Source organism: Athene noctua, chromosome 18 (genome assembly GCF_965140245.1).
Source record: "Athene noctua chromosome 18, bAthNoc1.hap1.1, whole genome shotgun sequence".
NCBI lineage: Eukaryota > Metazoa > Chordata > Aves > Strigiformes > Strigidae > Athene > Athene noctua.
This window is the reverse complement of record NC_134054.1, coordinates 139250-153777: the sequence shown is the minus strand read 5'-3', so window position 1 is coordinate 153777 and position 14528 is coordinate 139250. Positions and strand designations below refer to the sequence as shown.

Below are 14528 nucleotides of genomic sequence, written 5' to 3'. Positions count from 1 at the left end.
AGTGACTGGCACCACCGAGACCACAACCACGGCCACCTGTGGTCTGGCTCCAGTTGCTGGTCCCTAGACTTCCAAACGCACACGTGCACACAGATCAGAGAGCCCCTCACCGGGGAAAGTAGTCAGGAATAGAGTTTAAGAAGAAGACAGGACAGGCTGCACTGATCAGAAGCAGGGCACGGCCAGGCAAACATGCGGATCAGCAACCAGTTCTTGAGAGACAGCCATGTTATCCTTTCTCCTCTCTAATTTCCAAAATGCTTCTTCCACCCAGGACCACCCTGAACCCTCCCTTCTCCCACCTCCGCTTCCTCCCACAACACATGTCATACCGGGTCTCGTCCTGCCCTGGGATGCTCTTCCCCTGCAAGCATCACAGTTTTCCAGTACCTAAAGGCGGCTACAAAGACGACGGAGACTCCCTCTTAACAAAGAGCTACAGGGAGAGAAGAGGCAGCAACCAGGAGAGGTTTCGCCTTCATACAAGGAAGACATATTTTACAGTGAGAACAATCATTCACTACAACTACCTCCCCAGGGACGTCTGAGAGTGCTTGTGCCAGGAGGTTTTCAAGATGCAATTGGACAGGGCACTAGAAAATCTCATCTGGGCTCCCTTTCCTGCAAAAGGTTGGAGTAGGTGATCTTTGGGGGTCCCTAACAATCAGGGCAATTCTATGATTCTGTGGCTATTCAGGCTCCCTTCATGCTTCGTGTTGTGGCTTTCGAGGAGTGCTGATGCATAATGGGGCTCCTTCCAGAAGAGCTCTCCCTCCCGCCAAGCTGGCCTTGTCTCCATTGCTATGGGACGTCAGGGCCGAAACGCGGGACCTACGGAAAAATCCGTAGCTGTAGCAAGGGAGGAGCTCTCTTGGACAGTCAGCTGGTTGGGACTGGAGAAGAAGGGACAATGAAACACATCTCTCTAGCAAAGCTGTGATGTCCAATGTCTTTAATGAGAAAATCAAAGGAAAACGGAAAAGGCGAGAGCTCAAGCAATGCATGTTGGAGGCCGAGGAAAGGTCAGAGAAGTGCTGCCATGGGAAGGAAAATCTCCACGCCAGGGATGTTTCCTGTGCCATTGCCCCTCAAGGCTCTGGCAGCCACGTATGCCCGAGACCCATTGCCACGGAAGGAAGGTGGGGGTGTTTGATGGGGAGCGTAAGATAAAGCAGAGGAAGAGGGGGAAAGAGAGAGACTGCATTGGGAAGAGACTGAAGGCCGCTCCCTCAGGGCTGGTTCCTGGTCTTTCCTCCAGGCCCCTGGTGCTCGACCACGGGCTTCAGCATAAGAGATTGCCCCGTCCCAGAGGCCCACAGAGCCCGCGGCCCAGACCGGACCACCCAAACCCACCCAGCCCCAGGGAGCCCCCAGAAGCGATGGGCACACTGGCAGCGCTGAGGGAGCTCCCCACGGCAGCCGATGCGCTGGATCCCACGGCTGTGCTCTGGGGGAAGGAGCTGAGGATTGGGCCCGGCAGCGTCACCACCACTGGCGAGGGCTGGATCGCAACGCTGGAGTCGGCACACCGGATGACGCAGGGCTCGTTGCAGCTGTTGGCAAGCGGGGTTGGGCCGCAGGTGGCTGGCAGGCACGGGCTGTAGCACGACATGTCTCGCAGAGGGAGGCGACCCTGCAAGACCGGGAGGGAGCAGAGGGCATTAGCTGCCGGGACCTTTCAGACGCCCAGCTTGGCTCCTCTGAGAAAAAAACAATGGCTCTCTGCTCAGTGGATAGCGATTTGTGGTGGGGCCCGAATCAAGAAACCTGTGTCCGTCCGGCAGGCCCGCAGTGGTGCCCTGCTGTGCTTTTGGCAGAACCCCACAAGGCACCACTCTCTCTGGCGCCTTAACCTCCCCGCTGCCTGGTCACACCCTGCCGTATGTGAAGACCTCTTCTCTCACCCACCTGAGATGTCTCATCCACAGGCACCCGGGCTAACCTGGCCTGAGTCACTTGCAACGCCCCCCTGAAAGGCAGGCTCCCACTTGGTAAACGTTCTCAAAGGCAGAAGCAGTGGCATGAGCCAACAGTTGATGGACCTCCAGTGTCTGCAGAGAGGGCATTTCTGGGTATTTTGGTGGGCCTGCATTGGGCATTTGCTTGTAATTGAAGGGTGATCCGAGAGGGTCCATCCAAACTTAAGGAAACTGCCCCTGTCCAAGTCAGGCTCCTTCACAGGCTATACCTCAGCTGGCCTTGCCACGCCCAAGCATGCCTGCCCCATGGAGGCCCTCTGCTACCTGTGGTGGCTCCATTACCAAGGGGAAGTCTTCAGGCTGTGAGGATATTTCCCAACAATCCTTCTGCTCAGCCCTGGAAATTTGGTAGGGAAGGTGCCCCAGAGAGAGTCCTCAGTAAGCCCCCTCCCGCTATGAGGAAATGGATGCCAGGTTTTCCAGATGGGTAGAGCGTAGCCTTGGTGCTGTGGCCTTAGTCAGGGAAAGATTGTCTACTGCGGACCAAGAGGCTCCCTCTTCCTGACATCAGGCTCTGTACTACCTGATCATCCATCAGCCCTTGTACAAGCATCAATTTGTTCACTCAGACAAAGGGGTCTCCTTGTCCCTGCCCCACCCTCAAGACCCCTTGAGGGGTCTTGTCAGGTCAGGCTCCTCTCACCCACTTCTTTCAGGAGGGGACATGTCTGAGTAGAACACAACCGGGCTCCTGAAGACAGCAGCCACTACGGAAGAAGACAGACATCTGTGGTGGGACTAGCTCTCCTGTGGAAGCTTGTCATCATGCCAAGAGTCCAAAAGGAGCATTGCTGAAGTGTGAATACAGCCCTCTCCACAAAATCTGTCCTGCCAACCAAGGAGACAAGAGGCAAAATGAAGTGACACTTACCAACTTCACAGAGCAGAGGAAGGCACGAGGAGATGACAGAGGAGCTGGCAGTTGGGCAAGCTTTTATACTGCAGCCCAGAGCCCCAGGGGAGCTTGAAAAATGCCACAAACATGAAGCATGTTGAGAAACAGCAATCTGGGCTTCTCACACCTCTGCTGGTAGATGAAAGACATGCCTCCTTTGCCTGAAATGCGTGGCTGCCTTTTCATCCTGGGTAGCACTGACGTGATTTTGTTGATAGCAATTACGTTTCTTCCCCAGACCAATGCTCGTTTGAGGTCTCATTCCAGTTGCTGGTGAAGCCTTGCAGCGGATTCAGGCCATGAGTAGGTGCTGTACACGTCCTGACCCTCCTGCGGAACACGGCCCCACTTACATAGGACTTTGCCTGTGGGGCACGCCTGAAGGCCACTCAGAAGGGTCTCTCTTTGACAGTCTGACACCGACCCTGAGCAACACCAGTGCCTGTCACCAATGGAGTTGCTCAGAGCACAGCCAAGCCCCTGCAGGATGCTTGTTCTGCTGGGGGACAGAGAACGCAGGAGGCTCAGATCCCCAGAGTGTTTGGAAGGTGATGGTCAAACAAGGCCCTCCTGCGCTCTGGACCAAAACCCCGTTGTGTGCAGGGATGGGGATACGGAGGCCGTTGCTGGGGTGGCTCAGGGTACTCGGTAGCAGACGTCTGCTCCCCTCGGGCCTCGGTGATGCACACCGTGCAAAGGGAGCCCAGCAGTTCAGCTGTTGTCCTCAGTCGGGAAAGGCCAGAGTGTCTCCTCTGGGAACTGCACAGCCCTTGCCTTGCCTGCCAGGACTTTACTCATTACTCTCCTGAGGAGAAGCAACGGCCCTGGAGAGCAATGAAGGAGCCTGCTGACTCAGGCCTGAAAGCGAGCCATCACCACGTGGACCTGTTTGCTTCGGTGCAGTCTTCCCAAACAACACTCACCTTTGCATCATTGCCCACTGGCTTGTTCAGGTCACTGACCCAGAGGGTCTGGCTTGTTTTCCCTGGCTCAGGGATGGATTGGCACATTTGGGGCCCTTTAATTGCAAGGTGACACCAGCAGACCACCTTGGAGTCACCTGTGAGTCACCAAATAGTGCTGAGGCGCTGTGAGAGTCCTCAGCTCCACCTCGGTGCAAGTCATCTGTGCACTGGCATCAGGGGATCTGGGGGAAATGGATTCAGATCTGCCGAGGACCCTAGGCACAACCTCGTGTCCACATCCCTGCAGAAATGCAGCTTTTTGTACAGTGTTGTCATGGCAGTTAGCGTCTTGCCCAACCACTTGGTGACTCCTTGAAATCCTGTGTGAAATCTTCCTTGGTGAAATGGCAGCCAAGGGAAGGACAGCACGGACATGCCCTGACGTTTCCACTCCCAGACATCTCTGGAGCATGGACCAAACCGAGGAAAGTTGCCGCCCCGAAGTGTGCGTGGCCTGGGGAGCCTGCTTCTTTATGGACCGGTGTGACAGACCACCAGACTGAGGCTGCAGCCACTGAGTGGCAGCAGATGGTGGTGCTCCCTGCTACCCTACGAGACACAGAGGAGACTGTGCCTGCCTGGAGAGGTGTGGCGGGAGCTCAAAGGCCAGGCACGTGTTGCCGGCCCTGAGAGCTGCCTGGAAAAAGGCTCTGCCTGCCTGTGCTGCTTGGGTAGATGGGCCACGCTCTCACCCGGGCGGCCGTGCCGTTTGAGGGAAGGGTCTTAGAAGGGGGACTGTTGTCTTCTCCTGCAAAGTGTTGATGGCTCTGACTCGCTTCTGCCGTCCCTTCCAGCAGGGCCATGCTCTGGGGCTGTTGTGCCATCCTAATGGGATGGGCGACCCAGTGCCGCAGCTCGTAGTGGAAATGTGCCCACTCTGTACAGGCAGAAACAGGTCCCCGGAGTCAGTATGGCACCAGAGTGGGCAGCAACCACCCCTGCCTGTTCCATGTGGAGCTGGAAGTGCACTGACAAAGCAGCCAGTGATGCTCCCTCCTGCAAGTCTCTGAGGCTCTCCGAGGAACTTGCGAGGCGCTCGGTCCCCGGCGTGTCCTCACCTGAAGGGCAGGGAAGAGGTTGACTATATCTTCCAGCGGCCCAAGGCCCTGAGGTTGGCCCTCGGAGATGTGGCCCAGCCCCGCAGAAGAGGCACGGGTTGCCCACAGCAATCACTGCAGGGGAAGATGCCAGCAGGGACCAGGCCTGAGGGAAACTCGCCGCCTGGGACGACCTGCCCTGTGGCTGCTCTCTTCCCGGCCGGGGCACTAACGGACGAGCGCTCAAACTACTGATGAGCACCTGCAAATGCCAAAGGCCGTGGTGGGTAAGCAGAGAAGTTGAGAACAACCTTGCTGCTCCTGCCTCTCTGCTCTGCCTTGTGGCAGCTGAGAGGTCGTGCAGACAGGAGCGTGCGCCAGGACAGACACTCTGCTCCTCACATAGCCTCCTTTGCCCCCAGACAGGAGCGAGACAGAGCCCGCACAGCTCTGCTACAGCTGGCAGTGAGGGCCATCGCTGGGTTGCTCTCCTCCTTGGCCTGCCATCCCGCTTCCACTGCCAGACACGGGAACGGTGGGGAGGCTTTCCTCTACCGCATGAGGAGCCTGGCATTTGCTGCGCCCGAGCAAAGCTGAGGCAGAAGCAGCGGGCACATGCATCCACCTGCCACAGCAGGCACGTGGTAACACCCGAGGGCAGGAAGCGGACAGCACAGGCCCATCCTTGCTCCACAACATGCCTTCTGCTTTGAACTGCAGCCACAAGAGCACTTGTCCTTTCCAGGGCTGGCAAGGTGACCGAAAGCAAAAAGCACCCTCAGTCAAACGCCTGTGAGTAGCCTCCTCAGCCACTGTGACCTTGCGTCCTTGGGGCTGACTACCCACTGTGAGAATGAGAATTCTGAGAAGGAGAAACCATCACACCAGGCCTTAGCTCAGTGCTGAGCCCTCCCATGGCCCTGCAAGGCCTTGGGTTTCTTAGGGTCAGCCTCAGCCCTTCAACAGGAGACCCACGTGAGTGGCCTTCGTCACGAGTGCTCCACTGCTGAAGCCCAGTCTGACAGTGGTAGTCACGTTCCCCAGCAAGGATGTGCACAACCCACACACAGGGCCTGGAGCTACTGAAACCCCTGCCTGAGAAGTGGCATGGGACCTCAAATGACTGGTGCTTTGAGGAGCCAGCAGCTAATGCATCACTGTGCTCTCACCCAATAGGGAAACACAGGCCAGGCCTTTCAGATCAAAGGGACAAGTTCCCCATCTGTGGGTTGTGCTTTGCAAGCCTCAAATTGCTGTTTGTTAACGTGCTTCACAAAGAAGGTGTGTTCCAGGTCTCCCGAGGCGCTGGCTCACCATATAAAAAGCCCGGGCGACTGCAAGCCCTTCCATCCACGTCTGTTCCCCTGCTCTCCACAGTGAACTTGGTAAGTCTGAACTCACTCCTTCTCTTCATGCTGGCAGGATTTCTGCCAACGGGACGGCTTCCCTTCTGTGCGGGGTCCTTCTGATGCGTGGGCCAGGCTGGAAAATACACCGTGCTTCCCTCTTCTGGGAGGAGAGCTGGTGAGGGAAGAGGGAAAGCTTTCTTCCCTCCCGAGGGGGAGTCAGCTGGGCTCTTTTATAGCAGTGGCTCCGCTGAAGACTGAGGCTGGACGACCGGTACCGTCCAACGGGTCACCAGGTGCTTTGTCCCCCATGCATGGCACAGCGACCGGCCTTGGTCACTCTTGACATGGAAAGGAACTTCCCAGGGAGATGTGGCCCTGGCCAGCCGCTGCTTTGTTCTCAGAGGAGCCAAGCTGGGCGTCTGAAAGGTCCCGGCAGCTAATGCCCTCTGCTCCCTCCCGGTCTTGCAGGGTCGCCTCCCTCTGCGAGACATGTCGTGCTACAGCCCGTGCCTGCCAGCCACCTGCGGCCCAACCCCGCTTGCCAACAGCTGCAACGAGCCCTGCGTCATCCGGTGCGCCGACTCCAGCGTTGCGATCCAGCCCTCGCCAGTGGTGGTGACGCTGCCGGGCCCAATCCTCAGCTCCTTCCCCCAGAGCACAGCCGTGGGATCCAGCGCATCGGCTGCCGTGGGGAGCTCCCTCAGCGCTGCCAGTGTGCCCATCGCTTCTGGGGGCTCCCTGGGGCTGGGTGGCTTTGGGTGGTCCGGTCTGGGCCGCGGGCTCTGTGGGCCTCTGGGACGGGGCAATCTCTTATGCTGAAGCCCGTGGTCGAGCACCAGGGGCCTGGAGGAAAGACCAGGAGCCAGCCCTGAGGGAGCGGCCTTCAGTCTCTTCCCAACGCAGTCTCTCTCTTTCCCCCTCTTCCTCTGCTTTATCTTACGCTCCCCATCAAACACCCCCACCTTCCTTCCGTGGCAATGGGTCTCGGGCATACGTGGCTGCCAGAGCCTTGAGGGGCAATGGCATAGGAAACATCCCTGGCGTGGAGATTTTCCTTCCCATGGCAGCACTTCTCTGACCTTTCCTCGGCCTCCAACATGCATTGCTTGAGCTCTCGCCTTTTCCGTTTTCCTTTGATTTTCTCATTAAAGACATTGGACATCACAGCTTTGCTAGAGAGATGTGTTTCATTCTCCCTTCTTCTCCAGTCCCAACCAGCTGACTGTCCAAGAGAGCTCCTCCCTTGCTACAGCTACGGATTTTTCCGTAGGTCCCGCGTTTCGGCCCTGACGTCCCATAGCAATGGAGACAAGGCCAGCTTGGCGGGAGGGAGAGCTCTTCTGGAAGGAGCCCCATTACGCATCAGCACTCCTCGAAAGCCACAACACAAAGCATGAAGGGAGCCCAAATTTTCTGTTCTATGTCCCTGTGCTGTATAGGTTACAGCAGGGACTCAACAGACTGCTGGATTAATGAGAGCCAGTGGTGGCCCTGGCTGCTTTGTTAGAAAAGCCTTTGTTAAGAACCCAGAAAGCGAATCGCAGGAATTTTTCACATCCCCCTCATGCAGTGCCAGCGCTGTGGGGAAGGAGCACGCCAGAGCATTGCGTTTCCCTGCTGCCATGGGCTCCTGACCCGGAGGCAATCCTGAATCTGACAGTCCCTCCTTGTTCACATGTCTCCACTATTGCAGGCCCAGGGGGTTGGATGGTTCTGGAGAAACCATGCAGAGTGACCAGGGTGCAAGCGGCTCTGGTGCCAGCCCCCAAGGCTGTGCACTGCTCCCCTTTATCAAGGACAGGAATTAAGCAGGTCGAGGAGAAAGAGAGGTTCCCAGGGCCCTGCCTTCGGTGTCCATCCCGTGGTGCACAATGCTATGCCCACCTTCCTGTTATCCACCAGGGACAGCGAGGCTGGCTTCTGCACCAGTTCCCTCAACCCAGGGTCTGACCTTCAAGGTACAGAGAAGTCTGGGCTCAGGGGACCAGCACAGCGGTTTACGCTCTCTGCAGCACCACAGCTCTGGCAGGTGAAAAGGGGAGTTGTGTGCAGTGGGGACAGTGCCCCTCAGCTCCCTCATTGCTCCTGACTGTTAGCTGTGCTGGGAGAGAAGCAGCCTGTGATGAGAGCCTGGGTGAGCACCAGGGGGAACAGCACAGGAGAAGCCACAGGCAAGCCTGAGGCACCTGCTCTGTCCTGGTTCAAAGTCCAGCAGTCAAGTGTGAGTGACCCCTGTCCTTAGGAGCTGGTGGTATGCTTCCAGAATGTGAGGGGAAGGTGGCTGGTGACAAATTAACCTCCAAGTCAGGCTCAACTCCTTTGCGGGCACTGAGCCACGCTGGGGCCGCTGTCCCGTGTTCCTTCCCAGGAAGAAGCGTGGAGCTCTGCTCTCCAGACGTTTGCTGATGTGAATGCTGGGACCTGTTGGCCAGAGGTCCCCAGAGCTCAGCCCAGCTCTCGGGAGAGTGGACCCGTCCCAAGAGGCAAAAGCTGTAGGCTGGCTCCTTCTCTCCCATGGCAAACAGTGTAAGAAGGTGTAAGCGTCGGGAGCAGGGGCAGGAGCTGGAGCTGGAGCGGGAACAAGAGCAGCAGGAGCAGCAAGATCAGGAGCGGTGGCAGCGGCAGCGGCAGCGGCAGCAGCAGCAGCAGCATGCGGACGAGGTGGCCGAGTGGTCAAGGCGATGGACTGCTAATCCATTGTGCTCTGCACGCGTGGGTTCGAATCCCATCCTCGTCGGTCAGCCCAACAGTGGTCAAAGTCGATGAGTGTGAGGAGCTCGATGTGTGCCCCCCAAGGAAGCCTCTGTTTTGAGATGAGAGCTGACTGAATGGAACTAGCAAGCTTTTGAGGTGTCTCAGGACACACCTTCAACCTCTTCTGTCTCCACATAGGCGAGAGGAACAGGAAAGGAAAGAAGCAAGCGCCGGGGAACTCACAGGACCGTCAGCCTCCCCTCAGTCCCTGGGACGATGATGGAGCAAAACATCCTGGAAGTAGTTTCTGAAACTAGCGTCGTCATCTAAACACAGCCGGCAGCCAGGCACCACGCAGACACTCACTCACCCTCCCCTGCCCAGGGGATGGAGGAGAAACTGGAGGGGTAAAAGTAAGGAGACTTGCAGGTTTAATAGTTGGGGAAAAAAAGAAAAAAAAAAAAAAGACTCCTAATACTACTACTGATATTAGGAAATACAAACAGGTAATGCACAATGCAATTGCTCACCACCCACTGACTGACACCTGGCCCGTCTCGGCTGGGTTCGGCTTGGCTGCAGTCTCACTCTCTGCACTTTTCCCCGCTGCCCACGTGGCGCCCATAACCTCTTGCCCTGTCGGCTCCCATGGTCGCAATCCCGAAAGCGAGAGAACCCTCCTCCTTCCCGGCCGCCCCTCCTTTACATACTGAGCAAGGCTTCACATGATATGGAATATTCCATTTACCAATCCGGGTCCAGCATTCTGGCTGTGCTCCACCCAAAGCTCAAGAAAAATTAACTCTATCCCAGCTGAAACCAGGACAGTCTCCACCTCTTATTCCATACCACTTGCATTATGCTCAGGTTCCCAGTACATCCTAAAGTAACCAGCATCCCTTTCCCTGGTCTCAGGTGTCTACACACAGACATCGCTCTCTTAGTCTATGGGCCATCCTTCCAAAACGTGTACTGAGTTCATTCATGTGGCAGGAGGGTGGCGTGTAGTCTGCGAGAGTTGGAGCTCATAGCTGATGTGTCTGGCGCGGGCCATGCTCACAGTCTGCGTGTGGGTCGATCTCGAGGATGTCGCTGGGCACCAGTTGCTGAAATCAGGCCTGACTCTATCAAAGTTCATCTCTTTTTTTTTTATTAATGTGATGCCATCAGTATCATATGTATCAACCATAGCGATGACGCTATGCAATAACAGGGTTATTCGACAGTTAACATCGTACAGTTCAGTTCATCGTCTGTTTTCACATAAAACCCGATCCCCTTGAGGCACACATTGGACTTCCCCGTCCTTCCACATTAGCCACCATGTGCACCCTTGGGCAAAACTAATCCCACGCACGGGTTTACCCTTAGCCGAAGCAGGAATAACCCAGACCGTCTGCCCAGGCATGTTTTTAATGCACACTGCAGGGGCTTTATCCCCATCTACAGTACAAAGAAGGTTTGACTGAGCAGGGCCAGACTGGTTGGCAGATCCTCTAGTACTGACTAACCAGGTGGATTTTGCTAAGTGCATGTACCAGTGTTTGAAAATTCCACCCCCCCATTGCTCTCTGTAGTTTTTAGCAACCCACTGCACCGCTCAGTTTTCCCAGAGGCTGGTGCAGGACAGGGGATGTGATACACCCACCCAATGCCATGCTCTTTGGGCTAAGTGTCTATGAAGATTAGTTTGGAAATGAGTCCCATTATCTGATGCAGTTCTCTCTGGGGTGCCATGCCACCACAAGACTTGCTTCTCAAGGCCTAAAATAGTGTTCCGGGCAGCGGTGTGGGGCACGGCACACGTTTACAACCGTCCGGTGGCTGCTTCCACCGTTGCGAGCACATAGCCTTTGCCACGCTGAGTTTGTGTGAGCGGGATACAATCAATCTGCCAGGCCAACCCGTATTTAGATTTTAGCCATCATCCCCCATGCCAAAGGGGTTTTAACTGTTTGGCTTGCTTGACTGCACACGTCTCACACCGTGAATGGAAAACCTGTGCAGTGCTGTCCATGGTTAAGATTTCCCTCGGTCACGAGCCCATCTATACGTTGCATCCCTTCCCTGAGGGCCTGAGGAGTCATGGGCCTGGTGAGCCATAAATTTTTCATCCTTGCTTTGCCAGTCCAGATCCACTTGAGCCACCTTAATCTTAGCAGCTTGTTCCACCTGTTGGTCGTTCTGTTGTTCTTCAGTGGCCCGGCTCTTGGGTACGTGAACACCCACACCACGTACTTTCACCACCAAGTTCTCCACCCCAGCAGCAATATCTCACCATCATTCAGCAGCCCAGCACCGGCAGTCGGGGTGCCAGGAGGAGCTGTGCTTCAGTGCCAACCACTTCTGAAGCAGCTCGAACCCCTTTGCATGCTGCCAATATCTCTTTTCCAGTTGGAGGATAGCGGGCTTCAGATCCTCTATATCCCCAACTCTAAATCCCCAGGGGTCAACCCCCACTCGAATCGGGCCCTGGTGCTCTCTGCCCGAGGCTCCAGGTAAGGCCATTCTTCCCGGCTGTGGCGTAGAGCACATTCTTGACATCTTGTCCTGTTCAAAATGGCCCAAGGGCTACTGCATGAACTGTTTCCCCTTTAATTTGTTCTGAGTCTTGTTGTTGCTCAGGATCCCATTTAAAATAATTCTTTTTCCGGGTCACGTGATAGAGAGGCCTTACGGTCTGACTGCGATTTGGAATACGCAGTCTCTAGAAACCCACTACGCCTAAGAAAGCTTGCGTTTCCTTTTTATCTGTCGGTGGGCACATAACCGCTACTTTATCAGCCACCTCCATCGGAATCTGACAATGTCCATCTTGCCATTTCATTCCTGAAAACTGAATCTCCTGTGCAGGTCCCTTGGCCTTACCCCGCTCTATGGCAAAACCAGCTCTCAGAAGGGTTTGGACTATTTCCTCCCCTTTCTCAAAAACTTCTTCTGCTGTACTACCCCATGCAATGATGTCATCAAGGCATTGCAGGTATTTTGGGGCTTCACCCTCTTCCAGTGCAGGCTGGATCAGTCCATGGCAAATGGTGGAGCTGTGATTCTGCCCCTGGGGCAGCTGACTGGCAGGTGCATTGGACACCCCTCCAGGTGAAAGCAAGCTGTGGCCTTCACTCTGCTGACAGAGGGATGGAGAAGAACGCTTTAGCAATACCAGTCGTGGCCTACACTTGGCTGCCTTCGACTCTAGTTTGTATTGAAGCTCTAGCATATCTGGCACGGCAGCGCTCAGCGGTGGCATGACTTCATTCAGGCCACAATAGTCTAGTGTCAGTCTCCACTCTCCATTAGACTTTCACTCTGGCCATATGAGGCTGTTAAAGGGGGAGCGAGTCTTGTTGATCACTCCTTGGCTCTCTAGGTTATGGACAGGAGTTATGGAGTCTCGGTTGGTGCGATACCGTTGTCGGCGCACTGTTGTAGGAGCGATTGGCACCCGATGTTCTTTGACCCTCAGCAATCCCACAACAGAGGGGTCCTCTGAAAGACTCGGCAACGCAGACAGCTGTTTGACTTCCTCTGTCTCCAAGGCAGCTATACCGAAAGCCCACCGATACCCTTTTTGGTCCTTAAAATACCCTCTTCTGAGATAATCTATACCAAGAACGCGTGTAGCTTCTGGGACAGTCACAGTGGGGTGCTTTTGCCACTCATTCGCAGTTAGGCTCACCTTTGCCTCCAACACAATCAGCTCTTGAGACCCCTCCTGACATACCAGTGGGTATGCCCCTTTAAAATGGGATGGCATCAGGGTGCATTGGGCACCAGTGCCCACTAGAGCCTTATACTGCTGGCGGTCAGATGTGCCAGGCCATCGAATCCACACGGGCCAATAAACTCAATTGTTCCTGTCCTCCACCTGGCTGGAGGTAAGGCCCCTCTAACGTTTGTCATGGTATACACTACCGACGAATGGGTTAGAGCTGGAGCAGGAGCAGGAACAGGAGCAGCAAGAGCAGGTGCAGCAAGAGCAGGCGCAGCAAGAGCAGGAGCAGTGGCAGCACCAGTGGCAGCGGCAGCGGCAGGAGCAGCAGGAAGAGCAGGACAAGCAGCAGCAGGAGCGGTGGCAGCGGCAGCCAAGTGCTCCAGCAGGGTCAACTTGAACTGGTTGCTTAGGACATCGTCCCACTGGGTTTTGAGTATCTCCAAGGACAGGGACTCCACAACCTCTCCGGGCAACCTGGTCTGCTGTTTGACCCCCCTTGCCTTGAGCTGGGACTTCATGTGTTTCAATTTGTGCCCACTGCCTCTTGCGCTGCCAGTTGATACTGCTGAGAAGAGAGTCTGCCTCCCTCTTCATGCCCTTCCATCAGGTATGGGAAGAACCCCAGCTCCCACAGCCTCCCCCCAAACTTCAGACACACCAAGCCCTTGACCGGCTTTGTGACAAAGCAGGGAAGACCCTGTGTGGAGGCAGGAGTAGCCAGCAGCCAGCCATGCCACCAAGGGATGTGCTGTCCTGCATGGTCAGGAGCAACTTGGCAGTGGTCAGGGGACAGGAATGATCCTGCATGGTTATGAAAGACACAGAGGTGGCCGGAGCCTCTTCCTGCCCACACAGCCACCCCTCCCTTACACACTCTTGCACTTCTGCCTCTCTGGCCACCTGCCTCCCTCTCCCAATCCCTGGACATCTCCTTGGGATATCTCTTCTCCACGATCGTGGACACCTTGCTCTTCCCACCCTGCTCTCCTCTGGGTGCACTTCCCAGTAGTTTTGCACTTCCAAGTATGCCTCGTGGCTCCTGGAGATCAGCCCCTGTGAGCAGCGTGCCTGGACACGGCAGCATGCAAACAAGATGTGAGGAGAAGAGCCTGGGGTTTGGCCAAGGGGCACAGAGCTCAGAATGCTGCTGACCCCACCCCTCTACCCATGCCCCCACCAGCCCCACATATCCCTACGGCCTGGGAGGCAGGTAAAGGGGACCACTGCCCCCATTGCCAGCCCAGCTGGGTCTGAATCCAGAGGGAGAGTCTCTGGGAGATGAGAAAGGGGCTGGCTGCTGTGGAGAGCTCAGCTTCTTCATAGGCACCGTAATCTCACCTGGATCCATCTCAGCCTCAGAGAAGAGAAGCAGAGCAGAACTCTTGCTCATCGACAGGGGAGCTTGGCGGTTTGGAGAGCCCAGAAGGATCCCTTTCTGTTCAGTGGCTGCTGAACACAGGAGCCCAGCAGAGTTCAGACTCAGGCTGCCGCAGCTCCATGGCCCCTGGCCCAGCCATCAGCGAGGCTGAGCATGCTTCCCAGGAGGCACACACACGCACAAATCCATGTGTACGACCCATCTAACACATGGCCAACCACACCGATCAACCCAGGCAGAAACACTCAGCGCTCAACAAAGGACACCGAGAGCCTCGTCCAGGTCCCCCTTCTGGCTGATCACCATGAAGACTGTGAGTGGGACAAAATTACACACTTGTACAATGCGGATCACTCCAGCATCTGGGCTGAGACACCCTGTCCACCCTGTAGCTGGTCCCTGGCTCCGGTGGGCCTGGTGATGTGGTTTAACCTGAGACGGCAACTAAGCACCACACAGCCGCTCACTCACTGCCCGCACTAGTGGGATGGGTGAGAGGCTTGGAAGGGTAAAAGTCCC

At 56.0% G+C, this 14528-nt stretch overlaps 1 non-coding gene across 1 annotated transcript; it reads left to right on the top strand.

The window, feature by feature from the left end:
- Positions 1 to 8880: 8880 nt before the first annotated feature.
- On the top strand, positions 8881 to 8962 carry TRNAS-GCU (transfer RNA serine (anticodon GCU)). Its single transcript has one exon. It is a non-coding gene; the product is annotated as a tRNA-Ser (tRNA).
- The last annotated feature ends 5566 nt before the right edge of the window (positions 8963 to 14528 follow it).